General features: G+C 44.4%; 1 non-coding gene across 1 annotated transcript; it reads left to right on the forward strand.

Moving 5' to 3' along the window:
• The first annotated feature begins 673 nt into the window (after positions 1-673).
• Positions 674-745, forward strand: TRNAT-GGU (transfer RNA threonine (anticodon GGU)). Its single transcript has one exon. It is a non-coding gene; the product is annotated as a tRNA-Thr (tRNA).
• The last annotated feature ends 4,698 nt before the right edge of the window (positions 746-5,443 follow it).

Genomic DNA, 5,443 nt, shown 5'->3' on the forward strand with positions numbered 1-5,443 from the left:
TCATATGGAGCAACAAAAGACCCCAAACAGTCAAAGCTATCTTGAGTAGGAAAAATGGAGGCATCACATTTCCTGATTTCAAAATATATTACAAAGCTACAGTAATTCTAAAAGAGAGAGAGAGAGAGACATACAGACCAATGGAACAGAATAGAGAGCCTGGAAATAAATCCATGCATTTATGATCAACTGATCTTCAACAAGGGTACTGAAAACACACAATGCATCAATCACTGGGGTAAGGATAGTCTCTTCCATAAACAGTGCTGGAAAAACTGAATATCCAGCAGCAGAAGAAGGAAATTGGACCCTTATCTCACACTATACACAAAAATCAACTCAAAATTGGATTAAGACCAACATAAGACCTGAAACTGTAAAACCACTAGAAGAAAACATAGGGGAAAAGCTTCTTGACATTGGTCTGGGCAATGATTTTTTGTATATGACCCCAGAAGCCCAGACAGCAAAGTGAAAATGGACAAACGGGATGGCATCAAACTCAAAACATTCCGCACAGCAAAGGAAGCCATCAGCAGAGTGAAGAGGCTGCCTATGAAATGGGAGAAAATATTTTCAGACCCTACATTTGATATAGGTTAATATCCAACTTACACAATAGTACTTAACACTATTGAAATGTACATTCAAAAATGGCTAAGATGAGGGAGTAGTGGGTGTAGCTCAGTGGCAGGGCACATGCTTGGTGTGCATGAGGTCCTGGGTTCAATCCCCAGTGCCCCCGTTAAGGGAAAACAAAAAACAAAAACAAAATTGGTTAAGATGATAAATTTATAATATGTGTTTTTTGTTTTTTTCTTTTAACCACAATTTTAAAAAGAGAAGAAGCTGGAACGGAAAAAGAACAGATTACCTTTTAGAGCCTCTGGAAGGAATGTGTCCCTTGATTTTGGCCTAATGAAACTGATTTGGGACTCCTGGCCTCCAAAACTGTAAGAAAATTAATTTCTGTTGTTTTTAAGCCACCAAGCAATTCATGACAGCATCCATAGGAAACTAATACAGTGAATAAACAATCAGCTCTAATGTCAGGTGAATCAGCGTTATGAGGATTAAAAGCCAGGGAAGGAGACAGGGTGAGAAAGAATGTTCAGTTACTTGGGATGGCTGGGGGCACCTGATCTCAGGTCAAAGGCCCTGTGATGAACAGATGCTCGGGAAGTTAGAATTGTAGAGAAGTGCACCATGGTTAACAAGACAGAGCAAAGGCAAGAAGAGATAAAGGCAAAGCGGTAGCCAGGGGCTAGGTCCCATAAGAGCTGAAGTAAGGGCTTTGGGTGTGAAAACAAAGAAATGTCACACTTTGACCCACGTGTTCAGAGGCTCTGGGTCACTGGTGACATGGACTGTACAGCTAGACCAAGGAGGAGGGAAAAGTGGTGAAATTCTGGATCTTTTGTACAGAGAGCCAGTAGGAGGTGCAAGGAAAAGGAATAGGGAGAGACAAGAAGTCAAGGACCTCTTCGAGTTTTGACTGAACGACTAAAGGACGGAGATGTCATGTCCTGAGATGAGAAACACCTGAGGAGGAGCAGCTCTGGGCACAAATGAAGAGCCTGGTGTTGCACTGAGGGGCCCATTTGCCATTCAGGTGAAGATGCCAAGTAGACATTTGGGTCCTTGTATCTGCAGTTCAAGGAGAGGGCAGGGGAGTCCCTGAGCCACATGTCTGGGTGAGGTCACCCACCGTGAGCGAGGAGGGGGCAAACTGGGTCTGACAGCTGGGATCCCGTGATGCCAGCTCTCTTTTTGTCCCTAGGGCAGGACAATTTGGGGTCTGGCCCCCGCCTTGGGTCACAGTCTCGGACTCATCCTGTGACAGTGTCCCCATGGAGCCTCTTGCTTGTCAGCATCTTGTGTTCACCAGGCACTAATTTGGTAAGTTTTGACAAATCCTAATCATTGACCTGGAGTAAGTGAGTCTTTCCCAAAGGGTTCTTGACCCCTCATGTAGAAAACTTTTATCATGAACCCTATCAGCAAAATATTTTTGAGCAAACATCATGTATATATTTGCCACTTGGATGGTAAATGGGTACCTAAAATTTAACACATACCAAACCAGAGCTCTTCTTTTTTTTAATTGAAGTATAGGTGATTTACGATGTTGTGTTAGTTTCAGGTGTACAGTAAAGTGATTCAGTTATACATATATATATATTCTTTTTCATTATAGGTTATTACAAGATATTGAGTACAGTTCCCTATGCTATACTGTAGGTCCTTGTTGTTTATCTCTGTCGTATATAGTAGTGTTTATATGTTAATCACAAACTGCTAATTTACTCCTCCCTCATCTCTTTCCCCTTTGGTAACCATAGTTTGTTTTCTATGTCTATGACTCTATTTCTGGTTTGTAAATAAATTCATTTGTGTCTTTTTTTTAAGAGTCCACATATAAGTGATATCATATGATATTTGTCTTCCTCTGTCTTACTTACTTCACTTAATATGATCATCTCTAGGTCCATCCATGTTGCTGCAAATGTCATTGGTCCATTCTTTTTTATGGCTGAGTAGTATTCCACTGTATATAATACCACATCTCCTTTACCCATTCATCTGTCGATAGACATTTAGTTTGCTTCCATGTCTTGGCTATTGTAAATAGTGCTGCTGTGAACACTGGGGTGCAGTTGTATTTTCAAATTAGAGTTTTCTCGGGATACCCGCCCAGGAGTAGGATTGCTGGATCATATGGTAAGTCTATTTTTAGTTTTTAAGGAACTTCCATACTGTCCTCCATAGTGGCTGCACTGATTTACATTCCCACCCACAGTGTAGGAGGGTTCCTTTTTCTCCACACCATCTCCAGCATGTATTATTTGTAGACATTTTAATGATGGTCATTCTGACTGGTGTGAGGTGATACCTTATTGTAGTTTTGATTTGCATTTCTCTAATAATTAGCAATGTTGAGCATCTTTTCTTGTGTCTGTTGGCCATCTGGATGTCTTCTTTGGAGAAATGTCTATTTAGGTCTTCTGTCCATTTTTTGATTAGGTTGTTTGTTTTTATGATATTAAGGTGTGTGAGCTGTTCATATATTTTGGGAATTAATCCCTTGTCAGTCTCATCATTTGCAAATATTTTCTCCCATTCCATAGGTTGTTTTTTTGTCTTGTTTATGGTTTCCTTTGCTGTGCAAAAGCTTTTAAGTTTAATTAGGTCCCATTTGCTTATTTTTGCTTTTATTTCCATTACTCTAGGAGACGGTTCAAAAAAAATTATTGCTGTGATTTATGTCAAAGAGTGTTCTGCCTATGTTTTCCTCTGGGGGTTTTAGAGTATCTGGTCTTGTATTTCGGTCTTTAATTCATTTTGAGTTTTGGTCCCTCTAGGTCCACTCAGTATCCCCTGTGCCCTGCACTGGGGCCCTCTCCCAAGCCCCTTCACCCAGAGGTTGTAACTGCTGCCACCCCTGAGGCTGTGCCTGTCCTTGTGGGTTCCCTGTACCTCTGCCTAGTCCACTATAAAATCCCCTGAATTAAACTCTACTCAGTAATCCCCACTGAGTGTTTCCTGCCAGGACCCTGCCTGACATGTACACTATATGAAAGCAACAAACAAGCAAAAATGTTGCTCTACAGCCTCCGAGGACCTCAACGTCTCCTTGGGACACTTTACTATAAGTGCTTTAGAGCTATCTGACCCACAGACAGAGTGAGGGCACCAGCATCTATCTGAATATTAAGTATTTTATAAGCCTACCTTCTTTCTAATTAGAAATAAAAATTCTAGCAAGGATAAATGGTGTTGGGAAAACTGGACAGCCACAGCAAAAGAATGAAACTAGACCACTATCTCACAAATACACAAAATTTAACTCAAAATGGTAAGGACATGCATGTAAGAACTGAAACCATAAAATTCCTAGAAGAAAACATAGGTGGTAACCTCATTGACATCAGTCTTAGCCATGTTTTTGTGGGTCTGAATCCAAAGGCAAGGGAAACAAAAACAAAAATGAAGAAATCAGACTACATCAAGCTAAAAAGTTTCTGCACAGTGAAGGAAACTGTGGACAAAATGAAAAGGCAACCTACTGAATGGGAGAAGATATTTGCAAATCATATATCTGATAAGGGGTTGATATCAAATATATGCAAAGAATTCATACATCTTAACAACAACAACAACAACAAAACCCTGATTTTTAAAATGGGTGGGAGTGGGGGTGGATATAGCTCAGTGGTAGAGTGCATGCTCAGCATGCATGAGGTCCAGGGTTCAAGGCCCAGTACCTCCATTTAAAAAATAAAAATAAATAACTAATTTAAAAGTAAGTCAAATGGGCAGAGGATCTGAATAGATACTTTCCAAAGAAGACATACAGATGGACAAAGATGCTCAACATCATTAATCATCAGGGAAATGCAAATCAAACCTTGCAGACATCCTTTGTGGAACAAAGCAGTGGATCAATAATAGAATGAAAGAAAGATTATAATATTTTGTTCCCTCCTCCAGGTAATTGTTTTGCATCCGGGGGTGAGTACCCACACTTTGCAAGCCACAGGACCAAGCCCTGACTAGAGAGTGTCTATACAACCTTGATGGCTTGAGCTGGAGCATGGGCAGCTCTGCCCCTGGTTCACCGAGGGAGCCTGGGTATGTGGCTCAACCTCTCCCTAAGCAGGCTCCCAGGCAGTGGGATGAAGGGGGAGGGTGGGCCTCGGAGATATAGGGTCACCCCCTCCCCACGTCCAGCATTCTGAGATTCCTGTAGGCACAGTGCTCCACGCTTCCGGTGCTGGACTGAGCATTTGTGCTTTGGGGACCGCCCAGTTGCTCTGGCCACTTTACTCAGCCAAAACCCGGTTCAGCTGTGCCTTGTCCAGAACCCTGAGCAGGGCGGAGCCAGCTCCAGGTCTCCAGCACTGGGAGGAGCAAATCCTTGACCCCAGTTGTCACAGTCTCCCCCAGGTCCTGCTCCTTTAGCGCCCTGCCTAGCCGGTGGGGGCCTGCTCACTCCCTGCCGGGGCCTGCCCTCACTGCAGGCCTCAGAGAGGGAGAGGACTTGGCCAGCGCCTCTCCATGAGGCAATAACTATGATCCTCAGGGTCCACAAAGTCTTCTCCGGGTCCAGTCGCAGTTCTTGGCCTCCAGCCAGCAAGCCTGGGGCAGAGGAGCTCTCCGCGGGGAAACTGAGGTCCCCTAGGTTGCCCCATCAGAGCATGAATCCCACCTATGCCGCAGTTTTCGGCATACGCATCTTCGCCTTGCTGCGCAGAGTGGACAGCTGTCGCTCTGGGAAAGATGAATGAAAGGAGGAGCGGGGCGGGGCGGGGCGGGGCGCCGCCGAGGGCACGGGGCGGGGCCGCGCAGGGCAGTTCCGCCGCTCGCCCGCGCCCCGCCCCGCCCCCGTGCCGCAGCTCGGAGGCCCCGCCCCGGCCCGCCCCTTCGCTTGCTCCCCAGGCCG

The sequence above is a fragment of the Camelus bactrianus genome, chromosome 18 (genome assembly GCF_048773025.1).
Source record: "Camelus bactrianus isolate YW-2024 breed Bactrian camel chromosome 18, ASM4877302v1, whole genome shotgun sequence".
NCBI lineage: Eukaryota > Metazoa > Chordata > Mammalia > Artiodactyla > Camelidae > Camelus > Camelus bactrianus.